Source organism: Lithobates pipiens, unplaced genomic scaffold (genome assembly GCF_037356315.1).
Source record: "Lithobates pipiens isolate NorthernLeopardFrog02 unplaced genomic scaffold, aLitPip1_a1.2 Scaffold_8, whole genome shotgun sequence".
Classification (NCBI taxonomy): Eukaryota; Metazoa; Chordata; class Amphibia; order Anura; family Ranidae; genus Lithobates; species Lithobates pipiens.
In genome coordinates, this window is record NW_027507903.1 from 444320957 (window position 1) to 444343820 (window position 22864).

The 22864-nt window shown below is 50.5% G+C and overlaps 1 protein-coding gene and 1 long non-coding RNA gene across 2 annotated transcripts in view; one reads left to right on the plus strand and one right to left on the minus strand.

Moving 5' to 3' along the window:
• Nucleotides 1–22864, minus strand: part of NMUR2 (neuromedin U receptor 2) — a 101863-nt gene that overhangs the window by 35414 nt on the left and 43585 nt on the right. The gene's annotated exons all lie outside the window — the stretch shown is intronic.
• LOC143960068 (uncharacterized) lies at nucleotides 1112–1794 on the plus strand. Its single transcript, XR_013270249.1, has 2 exons — nucleotides 1112–1333; nucleotides 1434–1794. It is a non-coding gene; the product is annotated as an uncharacterized LOC143960068 (long non-coding RNA).

Here is a 22864-nt window from a genome sequence, read left to right on the forward strand (position 1 = left end):
TTGTTATTTTCAATTGACATGCTTCATCTAAAGTCCCACTTGTTCCCCTTTTCTTTTTACATAATATACCCGGGATGGAAGCATGCCATTGCTATTTAGTACTGCAGCTAGGTCACTTATCTTTAAACTATATAATTTGGGTGGAAGACACCTGTTCCTTTGGTGACCATGCTGCACAATTACTTATTATCCTTATCCTTAGTAAATATTCGTCTGTATGTATATCCCTATTCATTTATAATCCCAGTTTCGGTTTTAAACCTGCGGTTTGAAATTATTTATATATGTGTTTCCATCAGTTATTGAGAACTTTTTTAATATTATTTTTTCCAGTTTTGTTTTTCCTGGAATTTATTTATCAATCAATTGAACATATGGGCTGTTTTTGCTGGGTATGTTGCAGTCATCTTTCCGGGGTTGCGATGCGCTCAGCTCCCTCCCTACCTCCCTTTGTGGATCACAGGGGGTGGTGGGGTTCGATCTCAGTGCATCGGCGCCATGCATAAAAGGGCCCCTCGAGTGGTGTCAACAGACACTGCAAGGTGGGAGTCTATTGTTTGTTTTTGTATTTTTTTTTTTTTTTTCTCTGTCTTTCCACCTGATGCTGCAGCCAAGATGGAGGGGCACCCACTGAGGTATGGATTATCCTCAGCTGTGAGTGTTCCCTCATCTCTTCACAGCTGCAAAAGACATCATGCATGACGCTGGCGGGGATCCGCCCAGGGCCTGGGGTATATGAGCTGGGACAGACAGACAGTTCACTCCTCCACTGTGCTCCACTAGGAAGAGATCACTCCTTAACTCTACATATGGGTAATAGCTTTATGCACTTTTTTTTTATTTATTTTTTTTTCTCCTTTTTGCACATACATTGTTTCATTCAGAGCACTGCACATAAAATTTTTTTTACACATTTGAATTGGATGATTTAGTATTTCCCCATCATCCATTTCCACTTATTTAATACACATTTAGTCTTCTCCTATTTCCCAATCATTCATGTATATCTCATTCACACACATTTTCAGCAATCAGCTATATTCATTCAACACGTTCAATCCAACACTCAGTGTCCTGCTTTTGTTTTTTTTGTTTTTTGTTTGTTTTTTTGTGACCCGTCACACTTTTCTCTTTCGCAGATTTGGGTAACACACATATACATTTAGTACCTAGTGGACCTGTGTTGAGGATGTCTGTTTCGGTTCCCCCTGGCCTGCCCCCTGACATTGTTGGGGGATGGTCTGAACCCTGCCTCAACCCCGGATGAGACGGTTTTATCCCAGCTCTAACAGTTCCCATTGCTGGAAGTTCTGCCCAATCTTTGGGCTACTTTGTAAGTCACTTTATCAATCAAGTGGACCAATTTGATACTTTCTCTATTTAACTGAGGTTCCGCCTATATTAACATTTGTCATATTTATTTGCTTTTTTAGTAAAAACATGCATCCCACCCCTGATGACTGGCAAGAAGCCAAGAAACGCGTCGGGTTCTCAAACTAAGGATGCCTACCTAAGCTTATTTTAATCCTTGATAATATCAACTTTTGTCTTATTGAGTTTGCACTCGTTCATGTGATTTTATGATTTTTGATTTATGCATTTCTGTTATGAACTGCATCCATGTATGTCCATTGATTTGTCTATACTTCGAGATTCTCTGATTACTATTATGAAAATATATTGAGTGTATATCCATATTTATATTATATTACTGTACTACTATTGTATGCATTCCGATCTTGGACAACCCCTAGTGGCTATTGATTATAAATTAAATCTAAATCATTTTATTCACATGTATTCATACATTGTTATTTTCAATTGACATGCTTCATCTAAAGTCCCACTTGTTCCCCTTTTCTTTTTACATAATATACCCGGGATGGAAGCATGCCATTGCTATTTAGTACTGCAGCTAGGTCACTTATCTTTAAACTATATAATTTGGGTGGAAGACACCTGTTCCTTTGGTGACCATGCTGCACAATTACTTATTATCCTTATCCTTAGTAAATATTCGTCTGTATGTATATCCCTATTCATTTATAATCCCAGTTTCGGTTTTAAACCTGCGGTTTGAAATTATTTATATATGTGTTTCCATCAGTTATTGAGAACTTTTTTAATATTATTTTTTCCAGTTTTGTTTTTCCTGGAATTTATTTATCAATCAATTGAACATATGGGCTGTTTTTGCTGGGTATGTTGCAGTCATCTTTCCGGGGTTGCGATGCGCTCAGCTCCCTCCCTACCTCCCTTTGTGGATCACAGGGGGTGGTGGGGTTCGATCTCAGTGCATCGGCGCCATGCATAAAAGGGCCCCTCGAGTGGTGTCAACAGACACTGCAAGGTGGGAGTCTATTGTTTGTTTTTGTATTTTTTTTTTTTTTTTTTTTTTTTTTTTTTTTTTTTTTTCCTCTGTCTTTCCACCTGATGCTGCAGCCAAGATGGAGGGGCACCCACTGAGGTATGGATTATCCTCAGCTGTGAGTGTTCCCTCATCTCTTCACAGCTGCAAAAGACATCATGCATGACGCTGGCGGGGATCCGCCCAGGGCCTGGGGTATATGAGCTGGGACAGACAGACAGTTCACTCCTCCACTGTGCTCCACTAGGAAGAGATCACTCCTTAACTCTACATATGGGTAATAGCTTTATGCACTTTTTTTTTTTTCTCCTTTTTGCACATACATTGTTTCATTCAGAGCACTGCACATAAAAATTTTTTTACACATTTGAATTGGATGATTTTGTATTTCCCCATCATCCATTTCCACTTATTTAATACACATTTAGTCTTCTCCTATTTCCCAATCATTCATGTATATCTCATTCACACACATTTTCAGCAATCAGCTATATTCATTCAACACGTTCAATCCAACACTCAGTGTCCTGCTTTTGGTTTTTTTTTTTTTTTTGTTTGTTTTTTTGTGACCCGTCACACTTTTCTCTTTCGCAGATTTGGGTAACACACATATACATTTAGTACCTAGTGGACCTGTGTTGAGGATGTCTGTTTCGGTTCCCCCTGGCCTGCCCCCTGACATTGTTGGGGGATGGTCTGAACCCTGCCTCAACCCCGGATGAGACGGTTTTATCCCAGCTCTAACAGTTCCCATTGCTGGAAGTTCTGCCCAATCTTTGGGCTACTTTGTAAGTCACTTTATCAATCAAGTGGACCAATTTGATACTTTCTCTATTTAACTGAGGTTCCGCCTATATTAACATTTGTCATATTTATTTGCTTTTTTAGTAAAAACATGCATCCCACCCCTGATGACTGGCAAGAAGCCAAGAAACGCGTCGGGTTCCCAAACTAAGGATGCCTACCTAAGCTTATTTTAATCCTTGATAATATCAACTTTTGTCTTATTGAGTTTGCACTCGTTCATGTGATTTTATGATTTTTGATTTATGCATTTCTGTTATGAACTGCATCCATGTATGTCCATTGATTTGTCTATACTTCGATATTCTCTGATTACTATTATGAAAATATATTGAGTGTATATCCATATTTATATTATATTACTGTACTACTATTGTATGCATTCCGATCTTGGACAACCCCTAGTGGCTATTGATTATAAATTAAATCTAAATCATTTTATTCACATGTATTCATACATTGTTATTTTCAATTGACATGCTTCATCTAAAGTCCCACTTGTTCCCCTTTTCTTTTTACCTGATAGATGGCAGGTGTGAGACTGGTCCGGTCCTCTGAAGTAGCAGGAGAAAGGCAGGCAGGAACAGCAAGTGGAACTGGTGACTGGAACACCGCAGACAGCTGGGAGGACTTCTGTAGTGCAGCAGGAGCGCAGGATCTGCAGGCTGCTAAGTGGTGCACAGGAACCTGGCAGGAACACTGGAACAGCGGAAGTATAGAGGTGCCTGAGCTTGGCAGGAACTCTGAAACAGCTGACAGCGAGGAGGTGTCCTGTAGTACAGCAGGAGGGCTGGATAGGCAGGTTGCAGGAATGTGCTCAGAGGTCAGGCAGTAAAACAGGCAGAGTCAGACAGGCCGAATCAATACTAGCGTGCAGAGCAGGTACCAAACGGAGGCAGAAGGGTAGTCAAGGTACAGGCCGGGTCTGTAACAGGTGGGCAGCGATCAATCCAAAGGAAGAGGCAGAAGGGTAGTCGGACAAGCCGGGGTTGGAGGCAGGCAGCAAACAGACATCGTCAGGAACAGGCCGGGTAGACAGGAATCAAGTCAACTGGTAACAGGTAGCAGGGTCACAGGAAACGCTGTAGACTGGACAGCAAGGGGGCACAGTCACAGATTCTCTTAAATAGCCCTCTGGGCGCCAAAAAGAGTCACACAGCACGTCTACGTGCACCCGCGTGCGTCCACGTGCTCCTGTTCACATCATCGCGCACCCATGTTCACCCGCTCGTGTGGTCGCGCACCCGTGTGCGCTGGTTAGCTCTTAGGATAGGGATTCTGCGGGCAGGTCTTCCATATACCGCCGGATTACTAGGACATCCTTCTTGACATTGCCCCCCCAAGGGGCAGCCTCTGGATGCCCAACTGTGCCATCTCACTCGGATGATGGGACTTCTTAAATGCAAGAATCAATCTCTTGGCATGGATGTTGGACTCTGGCTCCCAGGAGTTTTCCTCAGGCCCGTATCCCTTCCACTTCACCAGAAACTGAACTTGATTGCGTCTTTTCCTGCAATCCAAGATGGATTCGACCTCATATTCAACTTCTCCATCGATGATCACAGGTTCAGGGAGACCGACCTTCCGGTTGGCAAAGGGATCTGGAACTGCGGGTTTGAGTAGGGCCACGTGAAAGACCGGGTAAATCCGAAATTATTCTGGTAACTTCAGCTCATACACCACATTATTAATCTTCCTTACAACTGTAAAGGGACCCATGAATTTTGGGCCCAAATTCTTGGAAGGACATGTCAATTTCAAGTTCAAGGTAGATAGCCAGATCTGATCCCTGGCTTTGTGATCAAGTTCCCCCCTTCTTTTCTTGTCAAACACCTCTTTATTGTAATTCTGAGTCCTTGTCATAGTCTCCTGCAGAAGCTTGTTGTTTGACTCAAAGAAGTTTAGGTTCTCTTGGACGGCTGGTACCGGACACCCCGGGAGGTCGTTGGACAGGAACAGAGGATGGAAACCGTAATTTTCAAAAAATATGGATTGTTTTGTGGCAGAATGAACAGAATTATTATATGCAAATTCGGCAAGAGGTAGAAGAGGAGTCCAATCATCCTGGGAGAATGAGGAAAAGCAGCGCAGATAGTGTTCCAGCGTCTGATTTGTTCTCTCCATCTGGCCATTTGTTTGAGGGTGATAGGCAGAGGAGAAGGAGAGGTCAATCTTCAGAGCCCCACAAAGTGCTCTCCAAAACTTGGAAGTGAATTGCACTCCTCGATCTGATGTAATATTTGCAGGGATTCCATGGAGTCTCACTATCTCCTTGATGAATGTCTTGGATGTCTCCGCGGCAGAGGGTGTGCCCTTCATTGGCAAAAAGTGAGCCATTTTGGATAATCTATACACCACCACAAAGATTGTAGTACAATTTTCTGAGGGTGGCAGCTCGACAATGAAATCCATGGAGATCATCCTGCATGGTCTCTCTGGGACGAGTAATGGCTTCAACAAGCCCCATGCCCAGAGGCGGCTCTAGGATTTGTGAGGCCTTAGGCAAAACTTACACATGAGGCCCCAATCATGCCCATAATGGGAAAAAAATTCAAGCAATAAAAATGGCTGCAAAAAGATGCACAGATCTAGCAAACAGTTCATCTGCACCACTTCCAGGGCACCCTCCTCACCCATCAGACATATGCAGCCATTAAAACATCTGGGGCCCACCAAGGTGGCAACCCCTCTAAGAATTTCCTGTGTCTTGGGAGAATGGGGAGGAGAGGTCACTGAGCCATTCCATATCCGCAGAGGAAGTAGAGCGGGGGGATCCCAGCACAGTGCAGGGGGAGCAAGAGTAGGGAAGGGAGACAGAGAGGAGAGAGAGGGGAGGGGAAGAGAGAGATTGTGAGAGATAGGGGGTGGGAAAGAGAGAGAGGGGGAGGGGAGCAAGACATTGTGAGTGAGAGGTAGATAAAGGGTGCACAAAAGGGGGAGAGAGTGGTGGAAAGAGGAGAGGAGGGGAGGGGGAGAGAGAGGGAGGAGAGAGAGAGAGGGGGAGGAGAGAAAGGGTGGGCAAAAGGGGGAGAGAGGGGGAAGAGGGAAGGTAGAGAGGGAAGGGAGGAGAGAGGGAGGGAGGGAAGAGAGGAGAGAGGGAGGGAAGAGAGGAGAGAGGGAGGGAAGAGAGGAGAGAGGGAGGGAAGGGAGGAGAGAGGGAGGGAGGGAAGGGAGGAGAGAGGGAGGGATGAAGAGGGAGGGATGGGGAGGGAGGGAAGGGAGGAGAGAGGGAAGGAGGGGAGGAGGAGAGAGGGAGGGAGGGAAGGGAGGAAGGAAGGGAAGGGAGGAAGGGAGAAAAGGGAGGAAGGGAGGAAGGGAGGAAGGGAGGGAGGGAGGGAAGGAAAGGGAAGCGGAGGGAAGGGGAGGGAAGGAAAGGGAAGGGAAGGAAAGGGAAGGGGAGGGAAGGAAAGGGGAGGGAAGGAAAGGGGAGGGAAGGGAGGGAGGGGGAGAGAGGGAAGGAAGGAGAGAGGGGAGGGAGGAGAGAGAGAAGGGAGGGAGGAGAGAGAGAAGGGAGGGAGGAGAGAGGGAGGAAAGGGAGGAGGAGAGAGGGAGGAAAGGGAGGGGGAAGAGAGGGAAGGAAGAGAGAGAGGGAAGGAGAGAGGGAAGGAGAGAGCGAGGGAAGGGGGAAGAGAGGGAGGGAAGGAAGGAGAGAGCGAGGGAAGGGGGAAGAGAGGGAGGGAAGGGAGGGAAGGGAGGAGAGAGGAAGGGAGGAGAAAGGAAGGGAGGGAGGAGAAAGGAAGGGAGGGAGGAGAAAGGAAGGGAGGGGGGAGGGGGGAGGGGGGAGGGAGAGAGGAAGGGAGGGGGGAGGGAGAGAGGGAAGGAAGGGAGAGAGAGAGAAGGAAGGAAGGAAGGGAAGGGAGAGAGGGACGGAAGGGAAGGGACAGAGAGAGGGACAGAGAGAGGGAAGGAAGGGAAGGGGGACAGAGAGAGGGAAGGAAGGGAGGGGAGAGGGAAGGAAGGGAAGGGAGAGGGAAGGAAGGGAGGGGAGAGAGGGAGGTAAGGAAGGGAGAGAGAGAGGGAAGGAAGGGAGAGGAAAGAGAAGGAAGGGAGGGGAGAGAGGGAGGGAAGGAAGGGAGAGAGGGAGGGAAGGTAGATAGAGAGGGAAGCAAGGGAGAAGAGAGGGAAGGGAAGGGGAGGGAGGGAAGGGAAGGGGAGGGAGGGAAGGGGAGGGAGAGGAGAGAGGGAGGGAAGGAAGGGAGAGTGGGAGGGAGAGAAGGGAGGGAAGGGAAGGGGGGATAGAGGGAAGGGAGAGAGGGAGGGAAGGGAGAGAAGGAGGGGAGAGAGCGAGGGAAGGGAGAGAGGGAGGGGAGAGAGCGAGGGAAGGGAGAGAGCGGGGGAAGGGAGAGAAGGAAGAGAAGGGAGGGAAGGGAGAGAAGGGAGGGAAGGGAGGGAAGGGAGAGAAGGGAGGGAAGGGAGAGAAGGGAGAGAGAGAGGGGTGGGAAGGGGTAAGGGACAGAGAGAGAGTTGTGGGAAGGGGTAAGAGAGAGGAGTGTGGTGAGAGAGGGGGAGGGAGAGGGGGGTAAGAGAAAGAGGGGGAGAGAGGGGGTAAGAGAGAGAGGGGGAAGTGAGAAAGAGGGGGTGAGGGAAAGGGGGTGAGAGAGATCTAGAGATCTGTCCCTGTCTGTAGCCCCTGGGGGGGCAAAGAGCAGGGAGAAGCTGTAGAGTGCTAGGGGGTGGGGACCGGAGAGTGCTGGGGGGTGGGGACCGGAGAGTGCTGGGGGGTGGGGGCTGGAGGGTGCTGGGGGCCAGAGAATGCTGGGGGGCAGAGAGTGCTGGGGGCCAGAAAATGCTCGGGTGGGGGGCGGAGAGTGCTGGGGGCCAGAGAATGCTCGGGGTGGGGGGTGGAGAGTGCTGGGGGCCAGAGAATGCTCGGGGTGGGGGGCGGAGAGTGCTGGGGGCCAGAGAATGCTCGGGGTGGGGGGCGGAGAGTGCTGGGGGCCAGAGAGTGCTGGGGGTGGGGGCCAGAGATTACTGGGGGTGGGGGCAGAGAGTGCTGGGGGCCAGAGAGTGCTGGGGGGTGGGGACCAGAGATTGCTGGGGGGTGTGGGGCGGGGAGTGCTGGGGGGTGGAGAGTGCTGGGGGCCAGAGAGTGCTGGGGGGTGGGGGCCGGAGAGTGCTGGGGGTGGAGGGTGGAGAGTGCTGGGGGTGGAAGGTGGAGAGTGCTGGGGGTGGAAGGTGGAGAGTGCTGGGGGCAAGAGAGAGCCGCAGGGGGTGTAGGGTGGAGAGTGCTGGGGGCCAGATAGTGCTGGGGGGTGGGGGCCAGAGATTGCTGGGGGGTGGGGGGCGGGGAGTGCTGGGGGCCAGAGAGTACTGGGGGGTGGGGGCGGAGAGTGCTGGGGGCCAGAGAGTGCTGGGGGTGGGGGCCAGAGATTACTGGGGGTGGGGGCAGAGAGTGCTGGGGGCCAGAGAGTGCTGGGGGGTGAGGACCAGAGATTGCTGGGGGGTGGGGGGTGGGGGGGGAGAGTGCTGGGGGCCAGAGAGTGCTGGGGGGTGGGGGCCGGAGAGTGCTGGGGGTGGAGGGTGGAGAGTGCTGGGGGTGGAGGGTGGAGAGTGCTGGGGGTGGAAGGTGGAGAGTGCTGGGGGTGGAAGGTGGAGAGTGCTGGGGGCAAGAGAGAGCCGCAGGGGGTGTAGGGTGGAGAGTGCTGGGGGCCAGATAGTGCTGGGGGGTGGGGGCCAGAGATTGCTGGGGGGTGGGGGGCGGGGAGTGCTGGGGGCCAGAGAGTACTGGGGGGTTGGGGCGGAGAGTGCTGGGGGCCAGAGAGTGCTGGGGGTGGGGGCCAGAGATTACTGGGGGTGGGGGCAGAGAGTGCTGGGGGCCAGAGAGTGCTGGGGGGTGAGGACCAGAGATTGCTGGGGGGTGGGGGGTGGGGAGTGCTGGGGGGTGGGGGGGAGAGTGCTGGGGGCCAGAGAGTGCTGGGGGGTGGGGGCCGGAGAGTGCTGGGGGTGGAGGGTGGAAAGTGCTGGGGGTGGAGGGTGGAGAGTGCTGGGGGTGGAAGGTGGAGAGTGCTGGGGGTGGAAGGTGGAGAGTGCTGGGGGCAAGAGAGAGCTAGGGGGTGTGGGGTGGAGAGTGCTGGGGGCCAGAGAGAGCCGCAGGGGGTGTAGGGTGGAGAGTGCTGGGGGCCAGATAGTGCTAAGGGTGGGGGGTGAAGAGTGCTGGGGGGGAGCTTGAGAGGGGAGGCAGAAAGAATTGGAGAGCAGGGGGTGCTGGCGAAATGGGGGTGGAGCCAGGGAGGACAAGAATGGGCTGGAGAGCAGGAGGGGAGGAGCCAGGGAGCAAAGGGAGGGGCTGAAGAGCAGGAGGCGTGGAGAAAGGGAGCACAAGAAGGGGCGGAGCCAGTGAGCACAAGGAGGGGCTGGAGAGCAGGAGGGGCGGAGCCAGGGAGCAAAGGGAGGGGCTGAAGAGCAGGATGCGTGGAGAAAGGGAGTACAAGAAGGGGCGGAGCCAGGGAGCACAAGGAGGGGCTGGAGAGCAGGAGGGGTGCAGCCAGTGAGCACACGGAGGGGCTGGAGAGCAGGAGGGGCGGGGCCAGGGAGCGCACGGAGGGGCGGAGCCAGGGAGCACACAGAGGGGCGGAGCCAGGGAGTACAAGGAGGGGCCGGAGAGTACGGGGGATGCAGAAAAAGTTAGATAGGAGTGGTGGAGAGACTGCACATAGATAGTGGAATTGATTTTTTCATATTCCTCCATGCAACCGCTGAATGATCACCTCTCCTCCCTGCAGACATTCAGCGGCTGTATGGAGTAATATGGAAAAATCAATTCCACTATCTATGTGCAGTCTCCCCACCGCTCCTCCTATTCAGGCACACAGGGAAGGCTGCACGGCATGGGCACTCACCTTTCCTCTGGTCGGCATCATAAGAGTTCCTCCCTCTTCACACTCATGGTGGGACTATGCAGCTGGGTGGTTTTTCAGCAACCCCCCCCCCCCCACTCCAGAACCAAATAGGAGGCAGGTGCGGAGGAGAGGTCTGGTGAGTGGCACAAGAGAGAAGCTCAGGTGAGGGTCCCACATGGATATGCCGCCCTCATGCCGTCTGTCATCCAGCCACTGCGCCACCTAGAGGACTCTACTGTCCCGCTCCCCGCACTTGCTGCCACCGCATTGATCACAGGCAAATTAGTCGATTGCGAGGCCCTTGAGACTGCGGGGCCTTAGGCAATCGCCTAATTTGCCTAATTAGAGAGCCGCCTCTGCCCATGCCTTAGACTTGCTGCCTTTGTTCTGGATGCAGGTAGCACATGCCTCCACGTAATCCTTACAGTCCTTCCATAACTGCGGCCACCAGAATGTGCGCTGAAGCAGTTTAGAGGTCTTGTTCACTCTGAAATGGCTGGCCAGCATGTGATCGTGACAGGAACTAAGGACCAAAACTCGCACTTCCTGGGGAACGAAAATATTGTCCTTATACCATAGAAGGTCGTCTCTGGCCTGTAGAGTGGTGTCAGGCGGGGAAGCAGCACCAATGGAAGCTTGTTTGATTTGAGAAAGTAAATGCCCTTGGAGCAGGAGGAAGTTTCCTGAAGACAGGATGGTGTCTGGGGACAAAGGGACTTCAGGTTCATTGTACATTCGTGACAAGGCGTCAGGCTTGGTGTTCTTCGATCCTGGGCGATTATGTGAAATGAGAATCTGGTAAAGAAAAGTGCTCACCTGGCCTGTCGTGGTCTCAGTCTCTTAGCAGTTTTTAAATATTCCAGATTCTTATGATCTGTATAAACAAGGATCTGGTGAGGTGCTCCTTCCAGAAGATAGTGCCATTCTTCAAGCGCAGCCTTGATTGCTAATAATTCTCGATCGCCAACATCGTAGTTCTCTGCCTCGGATAACTTACAAGAGAAAAACACTACTGGGTGCCGAAGGGATTTAGGTCCTTGTCTCTGGGAAAGCACTGCCCCAACCGCTATCTCCCAGGCATCTACTTCCAAGATGTATGGCAGGGTCGAGTCAGGGTGCTTTAAAACTGAGGCTTAGATGAACAGATCCTTCAAAGTTGTAAAGGCTGCTTGAGCTTCAGGAGTCCACTGGAACCTTAGGCCCTGCTTGGTTATTCTTGTGATGGGGAAATGATGGTGGAAAATTCCCTTATGAACTTCCTGTAGAAGTTTGTGAAGCCCACAAACCGTTGAATTCCTTTCCTGTCAGTAGGGGCTGGCCAGTCCAGAGTGGCAGAAACCTTCTGAGGGTCCATTTTAATGCCTTCCACCAAAATGATCAGACCAAGGAACTGGATGCTCTGTTGTTCGAATATAAATTTTTCAGGTTTGGCGTATAAACCGTGAAGACGGAGTCGTGTTAAAACTTTTCTAACATGTTCTCGATGTTCAGCTAAGGAGGAGGAAAAAATCAGAATATCATCCAAGTAAATAATAACAAATAAGTCAAGATAGTCTCCGAGAATGTCATTCACGAAGTGTTGGAATGTGGCAGGGGCATTGCAAAGGCCGAAAGGCATAACTAAGTATTCAAAGTGCCCGAACCATGTGCGGAAGGCAGTTTTCCACTCATCTCCACTCTGAATGCGGACTCGATTATAGGCACCCCGAAGATCCAGCTTGGAGAACACTACTGCAGACCCCAGTCTTTGGAACAGTTCTGGCACTTAAGGTTAAGTGCCCGATAATCTACGCATGGACGTAGGGAGTGATCTTTTTTCTCCACAAAGAAAATTTCTGCACCCGCCGGGGGGCTGGAGGGTCAGATAAACCCTTTTTCTAGGTTGTCATCAAGGTAAGTCTTCAATGTCCCTAATTCCAATTCTGACAATGGGAAAATTCTTCCAAAAGGGATCTCTGCTCCGGGAAGAAGTTCTATTGGGCAATTGTACGGCCTATGTGGAGGGAGAGTTTCTGCACCCTTTTTACTGACAACATCCAGGAAGCTGTGGTAAACTTCGGGTACAGCTTGACAGGTCTCAGCATCCACTTCTAGGCATAGTAGAGAAGAAGGGGCATCATTGACTTCCGATAGACAATGTTGATGACAGTAGGGTGAGAGGAATTCAATCTTCCCCGAGATCCAATCGATTTGTAGATTATGGGCTCTCAGCCAGGTCATGCCTAGTATGATGGAAAATAGCAGAGACTTGATGACATCACAGTAACTCCTGGTGAGTCCCGGAAATGGTGGTAAGCAGAGGTAAAGTCTCCTGAGTTACTGGCCCTGATTTAAGAGTAGAGCCATCGGCCAAATACACTGAAAGTCCTTTCACTCTAGGCCGAAGGGGTATGTGATGTTTGGAAGCAAAGGACAAGTCCACGAAGCCACTGCAAGCCCCTGAATCAATTATAGCATTGGTTTGAATACTCCCTCCTGGGATCTGCAAGAGAATAGGAACAGCTAGGTGAGTAATACTGTTTGGCAAAATGGGAGTAAGAGCAGGAGAAATGGAAAAGCACTTACGAAGCTTTGCAGGGCAAGTTCGTACAAAATGTCCTGGCTCTCCACAATACAGGCAAAGGTTACCGGGCCGACGGCATTGGCGTTCCTCAGGGGTCAAAGATGGTCGAAGCAAGCCCAGCTGCATAAGGTTCTGGAGTATCTGAGGCAGCCATAGCAGGAACTGAAGAGGCTGAATGGGGAGAACTAGGCACACGTGGCAACATTCAAACAGGATGAGAACTGCCAGAGGATCATTCCGTGCGTCGCTCTCTTAGACGTCTGTCTATTTGGATGGACAGGTCAATGAGGGCTTCTAAAGTCTCAGGGATGCCCACTTGGGCCAGTTCATCTTTTAAGGATTCTGAAAGACCCATACAAAACTGGTACCGTAAGGCAGCATTATTCTAGTTTGTTTCAGAGCTCCAACGTCTGAATTCCAACATGTAGTCCTCCACGGGTCTGCGGCCTTGCTGCAGGGCGTGCAGAGCTGGCTCTCCAGTGGCGGTTAGCTGTGAATCCTCATAGAGCAGAGACACTGCCTGAAAAAAGGTGCTTAAGGTATCAAGGGAGGGATCCTTCTTTTCCAGGAGACGATGAGCCCAGGACTGGGGTTCACCTGCCAGCAGCGAAATAACAAACCCCACCTTGGTGGCTTCAAGAAAAAAGGTCCTTGGTTGCAGGGCAAAGAAAAGTTTGCAAGCATTACAGAATATCCTAAATTTACCCTGGTTGCCTGAGAATCTCTCAGGTGTGGGAACCCAGGGTTCTGGCGGCATCATCACCACTGAATGTGCAACAGAATTCCCGGAAGCAGAGGGTGTGGATGCAGACAGGGCTTGGACACGTTCATCCAGCTGACTATAGGCCTTTTGCAGGCTATTCACCGCCTGAGTAAGTCCAGCAAGATGGCGGCAGAGCTCGTCCATGGTGGAGGCTCCCTGCGTGGGCTCGGACCTGGCTGTCCAGTACTGTCACGTACCTGGTGTTGGAGCCCAGAATGCAGGAAACACTGTAGACTGGACAGCAAGGAGGCACAGTGACAGATTCCCCTAAATAGCCCTCTGGGCACCAAAAACAGTCACACGGAGCGTCTGCACGCACCCGCGCACACCCGTGCGCGTCCGCCCGTTCGTGTTATCACGCACCCGCGTGCGCCCGCTCGCGCTGCCGTGCACCCACGTGTGCCCGTTTGCGCTGTTGCGCACCCACGTGCGCCTGTTCGCACTAATACACTACTCATGTGTGCTGGTTAGCTCTTAGTATAGGGATTCTGCGGGCAGGTCTTCCATATACCGCCGGATTACCTGGACGGCCTTCTTGACAGCGGCATTAGTGTCAAAGTCCAAAAACATTAAAGAACTTGCTTACTTTGACTGCATCCAGAGAATAGCCATTCACAGCTGGATGATCACTCAAGTTGGACAGTCCCTTTCTCACAAGGCCTACCAGCCAACTTGGTGCTTACTCAGGAACAAAGTCTTTGCCACAGAAGTTGTTGCATAACATGTAGGGAAACTAAGCCTGAAACATTTATAGGATACCTGGATCTTTCAGCCTACTTGGCGATGTCCCCAAGACCAGATTCTCTCAGTTACTTCAGCCCTTCCAGGCTCTTTCTAAGAAAACCAACCCGTAAATGGTGTTCTTCTGAAGAGTCCTCTCCTGGAATGCTCAAAGTACACTGGGCCTCTCCCGAACCGGAAACGGCACCCAACCACCTCAGAATCCTCCTTTAGTTTCCTTGCCTTGGGCTAGCCAGCTCCAAGACATCCGTAGGGTGGATCCGCACCCCAGGCCATAGCCTTCCTGGGGACTGGTCAGGAGGACCATCATACTGGACCGGAACCCTTAACCACGTGACATCCATATCTTATGTACCCTCTCCCAGAAGCACAGCGAGATCGCCTTTCCCACTGGGCTGGCTCCGGGAGAGAGCAACTTAAATGCCTGAGCAGACCACAGTTCCATGCCTTCCAGAAGAGACAGTGCCCCTTGTGGCCAGGCTGACATCTAACAGTCCAGTCAGACTGATGCTGAGGACCAATTTAGATAATTACACCCAAACCAAACTGCAGTTTAGGCAACTTTCATTTTAGAAAAAACACATAGCGCGTGCTCTTCAGGAGCCGCCGCTGCACACTCCCTCTGCTTATTTAGACGATGTCCCCATCCTCTGGGAAAGGCAGGAAAAAAAGAAACCCAGAGCTAACAACTAAACCTACAAAAAAAAAAACTTAGAGTACCTGAATGTTAGGGTGGGAAGGGAAAAAAGGGTAAGGAAACAATAGTAAAATTTCCATATTGCATCAAACACAGAATTATCTCACATTAAAGTTACCACCCAAGCCTGTCTATCTAACCCACCCATTCTCCGGCGGTTTGATAGATGCTCTCTGGTGAATCCTGGAAAAGAAAAGAACATATATACAGTACTTTACACCTAAACTATTAGAAGGCAGGATTCCATCAGTCTCCATGGATTCCTCTCCTCTAAACTCTAAAACCTCTAAAACCGTTTTTTTTTTCATAAAACAGTGCTAATTGTGCCGACTCATGCCACCTGGTGGTATGTGTCGCTGAAGTGAAGTCTCTGTCTAACTACCCCATAGTTCAGTAGCTTGGAGAAAATTTTTCAAAGAGGCAAAGACCAAAAGAAACCCTCCTCGCAAATTTCAAAGTCTTGACTCAGGAACAGTTCACCAGTAGAAACGGGGATCAGGCAAAGTTACGTCTTTCCCCTGTGCATCCACAGTAGTAATAAAGTACATGGCACTGTCTTTATCTGGTCTGCAGATCACAACTTTGTCCTCATAAATGTGCCGACCGTAGCTCCAATGCCGTAGACATCCGACAAACCGTTCATAAAGCTCCGGTGAAAACGCCTTTTTCCGGAGCGTCTTTGGTACCTTTAAATAGCTCCAAACATCATCCTCGTACCAGGCCTCATGGTTCCTTTCAATAACGGTCATAATGTCCCTTGGAACAAAGGCGAATTACAACCCGTATTCACTAGCTACTCTCTTGTGAAGAAGTCTCTGTGACCTTGCAAGTCTCGGTAATGCACAGGCACTTTTTTCTCTGGGTGGTATGCAGGAGTTTGGGGACCGTTGTACCAACATGGCAGAGTCCCTTTTAAGAGTGGGCAAATTCACGGGTTTAGGGAGAGTCACATTTACCATAACGGGATTTTCCCCACTCGGCGTTCCATCCCCTGAGGTTAGAGATAGCCAGTCCAAAACATCTGTACAAGTGGCGGCTACATCGTCCCCTCCAGCTCACAACAACTCCTGAGACAATGTCCCCAAAATTCCATATCGGACAAAGACTCTAACTCCGAATCTCTATATTCCTCTGCTGGTAAATAATTCACTAAAGGTGTACTCACAGTCAGACTTTTTCCCAAAGCAACCTTCTTCCGCTGATTGGATCCAGCCGGGCTCAGTGGCGGACCGCCATGTCGGTTCTGGGAAGACTTAGTGATTTCAGTAACAGTAGTAGAAGCAGTGTCCATCTGCTCCAAAGTAGTCTCCTCAGCAGTCTCAGTGGTAGACGCAGTGGCATCTCTCTCGGGAATGTCAACGACAACAGTTGTCACTGCAGTGGAAGGCCTCATCAGAGGGGCGAAGATGGCCGACTCCTCGGTTGTCACGCCGTGGCCCAGTCCACACGGTAGGCCCTTGACAATGTGACTGACTGCTCCACTTTAAAAGTGTACTCTCCACACCTCTTGCATCTAGAGAATGGCCGAGGGTTGGTGACCAGGCTGTCACACTGACAGGAAAGGTTCCCTCCGCTGGTAATATAGATCATTTGGCGTGCAGTACTGAGATCCACCAGCAGGTGTCTCCTGGCAGTTTGGAGCTGTCAGAAGAGCTTTTCCCTGCTAAAATTATGTCATCTTTGGGCCGCAGTACTGACGTCCACCAGCGGAGGGATCCTGGCAGTGTGGAGCAGGTATTACCTTCTGCAATCAGGCGTCACATGACTGATAGCAGCCATTGTATAAATACCCGGCAAGTGCACACACACCTTGCCCTGGTATTGTCCTTGTGCCCTGACCTGCAGCCTGTTTATCTGTTACCTTATCCTGAACCTTGCATCCTGCCTCCTGCCTCCTGCATCCTGCCTCCTGCATCCTGCCTCCTGAACCTGTTGTACCTGATCCTATCTATTCCTGCATCCCTGGAACTTTATCTTGCAACCTGATCCCTTTCTCCTTGTCCCTTCATCTGCTGACCTCCCGTTTATGACTAGGGATGAGCTTGGTGTTCGAGTCGAACATACGTTTGACTTGAACATCGGCTGTTAGCACGTTCGGCAAATACCGAACGTAATGGGCCATTCGCGCCAAATTTGTGTGTCGCTCACGGCCCACAATGCACTGCCCCATTGCAGTGCATTGCTGGCTCATGATTTGCCAAGTATGCACTGTGACCCCGCATGCTTGGCCAATCACAGCGCCGGCAGCCAAGGAGAGCCATGATTGGCCACAGGCAGGATGCCTGTGGCCAATCATAGCTCAGGATGTGTAGTACACGCTTAAAACTATATAAGGCCGCCAGCGCAGCGGCCTTGTGTAGTGTGTTGGCGTCTGTAGGAGTTAGTGGGTGTTCTCTGTGTACCTTCAAAGTAGTATACACCATTCGTTATTGACCGATTTAGCGTTCTTGCTCTTCTGTAATTGAGCTTTCAGCCATCTGCAGGAGTTTGTGGGTGATGTCTGTGTGCCCTGAGTGCAGTATACCCCATTATCGACCAATTTAGCATTCTTGCTCTTCTGTAATTGAGCTTTCAATCAGCTGTAGGAGTTTGTGGGTGTTGTCTGCGTGCCCTGACCGCAGTATACACCATTATCCACCTCTATAGCTAGCTATATTGCTCTTCTGTAATTCAGCTTTCAGTCAGCTGTAGGAGTTTGTGGGTGTTGTCTGTGTGCCCCGACCACAGTATACACCATTATCCACCTATATAGCTAGCTATATTGCTCTTCTGTAATTCAGCTTTCAGTCAGCTGTAGGAGTTTGTGGGTGTTGTCTGTGTGCCCCGACCGCAGTATACACCATTATCCACCTATATAGCTAGCTATATTGCTCTTCTGCAATTCAGCTTTCAGTCAGCTGTATGAGTTTGTGGGTGTTGTCAGTGTGCCCTGACCGCAGTATACACCCTTATCCACCTATATAGCTAGCTATATAGCTCTTCTGTAATTCAGCTTTCAGTCAGCTGTAGGAGTTTGTGGGTGTTGTCTGTGTGCCCTGACCACAGTATACACCCTTATCCACCTATATAGCTAGCTATATTGCTCTTCTGTAATTCAGCTTTCAGTCAGCTGTAGGAGTTTGTGGGTGTTGTCTGTGTGCCCAGACCGCAGTATACACCATTATCCACCTATATAGCTAGCTATATTGCCCTTCTGTAATTCAGCTTTCAGTCAGCTGTAGGAGTTTGTGGGTGTTGTCTGTGTGCCCTGACCGCAGTATACACCCTTATCCACCTATATAGCTAGCTATATTGCTCTTCTGTAATTCAGCTTTCAGTCAGTTGTAGGAGTTTGTGGGTGTAGTCTGTGTGCCCTGACCGCAGTATACCCCATTATCCACCTATATAACTAGCTATATTGCTTTTCTGTAATTCAGCTTTCAGTCAGCTGTAGAAGTTTGTGGGTGTCGTCTGTGTGCCCTGACCGCAGTATACACCATTATCCACCTATATAGCTAGCTATATTGCTCTTCTGTAATTCAGCTTTCAGTCAGCTGTAGGAGTTTGTGGGTGTTGTCTGTGTGTCCTGACCACAGTATACACCATTATCCACCTATATAGCTCTTCTCTAATTGAGCCATCTGCCATCTGCAGGAGTTAGTTGGTGTTGTGTGCCCCCAGCACAGCACAGTATACACCGGTATCTACCCTTTAATTCCTGTTCTATAATAAAGGCATCTGCAGGAGTTAGTGGGTGTTGTGTGCCTCCAGCACAATATACACTACCCAATTGCTGTTTTTCCCATCTCCCTTCAGGCCATTACCATGTCTGGAAGGCCAACAAGGAGAGGCAGACAGGCACAAGCCGATAAAAGACGGCAAGCATGCTTTGTGTCTAGAGACACCAGTGCTGGTCGTGGACACGGTGCATCGTCATCAGCACGTGGCCATGGGACACGCTTGTCCTTATTTTCAGCAGCTGGACGTGTTGAGCCGCATCATGCCGAAGACTTGGTAGAGTGGATGACCAAGCCCTCTTCATCCTCCTCATCCTCTCTCACCTAGGCTCAGGGTACTAGCAAAGCAGCAGCAAAACGCATCGCCTTCCCTCGTCTCAATGTCATCATCACTGACTCCTTCCCTAGACCCACTACGTCCTCCTGAGGAGTCCCCTGAACTCTTTGAGCACAGTGTTGGGTACATGCTCCAGGAGGATGCCCAGTGTTTTGTAGGCTCTGATGATGATACTCAGCTAGAGGAAGCCAGTAGCGTGAGCGTAGAGAGAGGGGATGCTCAAGAAGGACAGCAATCTGGCAGTCATGTTCCACAAGCTGCAGCATACTGCCAGGTTTGCTCCAGCGATGAAGAGGGAGGGGCTGATAAGGGCACTGACTCCACGTGGGTGCCTGGTAGGAGAGAGGAGGAGGAGGAGGCACATGTCCAACGAGGCAGGATGACCTCCGGGGGCCAGCTTAGGGGCAGCACACCGACTGAATCACACCGCAGAGCTCCGCCTGTGCAGGGCGCTGCCTCTGCATGTTATTCTAAAAGTTCTTTAGTGTGGGCCTTTTTTGAGAGGAGTGCATCAGATCGCACCACTGCTATTTGCAACATATGTCTCAAGCGTATCTCGCGTGGCCAAAACATCAGCCGCTTGGGCACCACATGCTTGACCAGACATATGTTGACCTGTCATGCAGCTCGTTGGCAAGTGTACCTCAAAGACCCACACCAAAGAACAAAGCGGACCTCTCCTTGCTCCTCATCAGCTGGGATCTCCAACCCCACTAGACCTTCAGTCCTCTCTGAAACCTGCTCTGAGAGGAATTAGGTGTGTCACAGCCAAGTGCTTCCGGGCACTCTGCTAGCAGTACACACACGTCCAATTATAGCAGGCAAATTTCCCTGCCCCAGTTGCTGGACCGTCAAAAGAAGTTCACTCCCAGCCATCCACATGCCTAGCGGTTGAATGCTAGCTTGGCTAAATTGCTAGCAACTTTTTCAGTTGGTATACTCTGCCCCCTTCCGTGAGTTTGTACAATATGCGGTTCCTCAGTGGCAGGTCCCCAAACGCCACTTTTTCTCACGGAAGGCGATTCCGGCTTTCTGCCGGCATGTGGAAGGCAAGGTCCTTGCCTCGCTGGACAGGGCGGTCAGCGGTAAGGTGCATATTACCGCTGACTCATGGTCCAGCAGGCATGGACAGGGACATTACCTGTCTTTCACGGCCCATTGGGTCACTCTTCTGGCAGCTGGGAAGGATGCAGGACAAGGTGCAGTAATGTTGGAGGTTGTTCCGCCACCACGCCTCCAAAATGCTACTACTGGTTGTGACACACCTCTCTCCTCCACCCCCTCCTCTTCTTCTTCTTCCATGGCCTCTTCCAGTGCTCTGTCCTCAGAACCAGCGGTGCTCTGTAGGCGTTCAAGGGGCTACGCAAGTACGCAGGTTTGTTTGGGGGACAGGAGCCACACTGGGGCAGATATTTTGTCAGCTCTGCAGGGGCAGGCCGAGAAATGGTTGACGCCACGCCAGCTTAAGCCAGGATTGGTGGTTTGTGACAATGGCACCAACCTCCTCTCCGCCCTCCGACAGGGACAACCCATGTGCCCTGTGTGGCTCACATCCTTAACCTGATGGTGCAGCGGTTCTTGGGCAGGTACCCGGGCTTACAGGATGTCCTGAAGCAGGCCATAAAAGTCTGTGTGCATTTCCGCCGATCATTTAATGCCTGTGCTCGGCTGGCTGAGCTCCAAAAGGAGTTGAACCTACCCAAGAGCCGCCTTATATTTGACATGCCCACCAGGTGGAACTCAACATTGGCCATGCTGCAGTGGCTGCACACGAGCAGATGGCCATCAATGAGTACCTGTGCGACTACGGCACCAGGACAGGGTCAGGGGAGCTTGTTTTTTTCTCACCACACCAGTGGGCCATGATCAGGGATGCATGCACTGTCCGTTCACCGTTTGAGGAGGCCACAAGGATGGTGAGCAGTGACAGTGCATGCATCAGTGACACTGTACCTCTTGTCCACCTGTTGGAGCATACGCTGCATGGAATAATGGACAGGGCACTTGAGGCAGAACAGAGGCAGGAAGAGGACTTCCTTGCCTCTCAAGGCCTTCTTTATCCAGACAGTGTTCCTGCTGTCCCACCCATCACACAGGAAGAGGACGAGGAGGAGGAGGAGGAGGAGGATGTTTGTGTCAGCATGGAGGTGGAGGCTGGCACTCAGCATCAGCAGCAGCAGCAGTCTTGTAGGGATGATTTACAGTCCCAAGAAACCCGTGGACTTGTATGTCGCTGGGAGGAGGTAGCTGCGGATCATGTTGTCCTTAGTGACCCAGAGGACTCCGGACCGAATGCCTCAGCTAACCTACGCTGCATGGCCTCCCTGATCCTGCAAAGCCTGCGGAAGGATGCTCATATTCTTCGGATCAAGGAGAGGGACCATTACTGGCTGGCCACTCTCCTTGATCCACAGTACAAGGGTAAGGTTGCCGACCTTATCTTGCCGTCGCAGAGGGTGAGACATCTCTGGGCGGCCTTGCAGAAAGGTCTGCGCAACGCTTTCCCAGAGACTGGGAGGTTACAAACTCCTGGTCTTGGAAAACGTGTTGCTGAGGCATCGGTCAGAAGGAGCGGTGGAGAAGGTAGCCAAATGACCGATGCGTTCAGACAATTTTTTAGTCCGCAGCCCCAAGGTATGATTGGTTCCAGCAACCATCACCAGCGTCTGATTTACATGGTGCAGGAATACCTAGGGGCAAGGTCAGACTTGGACACCTTTCCCACTGAAAATCCTCTGGCTTACTGGGTCTTGAGGATGGATCACTGGCCAGAGCTTGCACAGTATGCAATTGAGCTTCTGGCCTGTCCTGCATCCAGCGTTCTTTCGGAACGCACCTTCAGTGCTGCTGGTGGCTTTGTTACCGATCACAGGGTGCGCCTGTCCACCGACTCGGTTGATCTACTGACCTTCATAAAGATGAATCAGTCTTGGATTACCCACAGCTACCAAGCACCTGAAGCTGATCATTTTTTTTTAAATATCACATCCCTTCAAGACTGCCTATGCTGATGCTGAGTGACTGTCCTGTTATGTTGATTGTCTATCCTCTTCCTCCTCCGCTGATATCTTGGAAGAACATTTTTGGTTCTGGGTGATGCTACCAGCCCAATTTTTCTGCCCCTATTTAACAGGGGCGTTTAATTACAATTTTTGATGCAATGCTTTGCAGCAGGGCTCATTCCTGCACTACAACTAGAGTATATGGGATAGGTTGCAGTGTCGTGGCACCAGCACCAGTGCCTAAGGCCCAATTTTTCAGCCCCTGTTTAACAGGGGCATTCAATTACAATTTTTGATGCAATGCTTTGCAGCAGGGCTCATTCCTGCACTACAACTAGTGTATATGGGAGAGGTTGCAGTGTCGTGCCACCAGCACCAGTGCCTAAGGCCCAATTTTTCAGCCCCTGTTTAACAGGGGCGTTTAATTACAATTTTTGATGCAATGCTTTGCAGCAGGGCTCGTTCCTGCACCATAACTAGAGTATATGGGAGAGGTTGCAGTGTCGTGGCACCAGCACCAGTGCCTAAGGCCCAATTGTTTAACAGGGGCATCAATTCTTGATATAATATTTCACAGCAGGGCCCGTTCCTGTGCCCACTGAGAGTAACTGTGAGGACTTTTAGTGTTGTGGCACCAGCACCAGCACCACAACCACCAAAGGCCCAATTTTTCTACCACTGTTCAACAATGGCATGTAATTACAATTCTTGATATAATCGTTCACAGCAGGGCGCTCCAGCGCCCACCAAGAGACACTTTGAGGGCTTACAATGTTGTGGCAACACCAACACCTTGTTCTGCCATTTCTGCAGAGCATATAGCCAGGCCCCTACTTTCAAACATCCAACTTACAAATGTGTCCTACTTTCAAACGGAAGGAGACAACAGGAAGTGAGATGAAAAAAGACGGACGGCAAAACAAATTATACAGGGGTGATAACCCTTCCCTATGTTTTCCAAAAAGCTTAAAAATAGATTTTTTGACTGGAACTACACTTTAAAAATGTACCAGTTCAAAATTACAAACAGATTC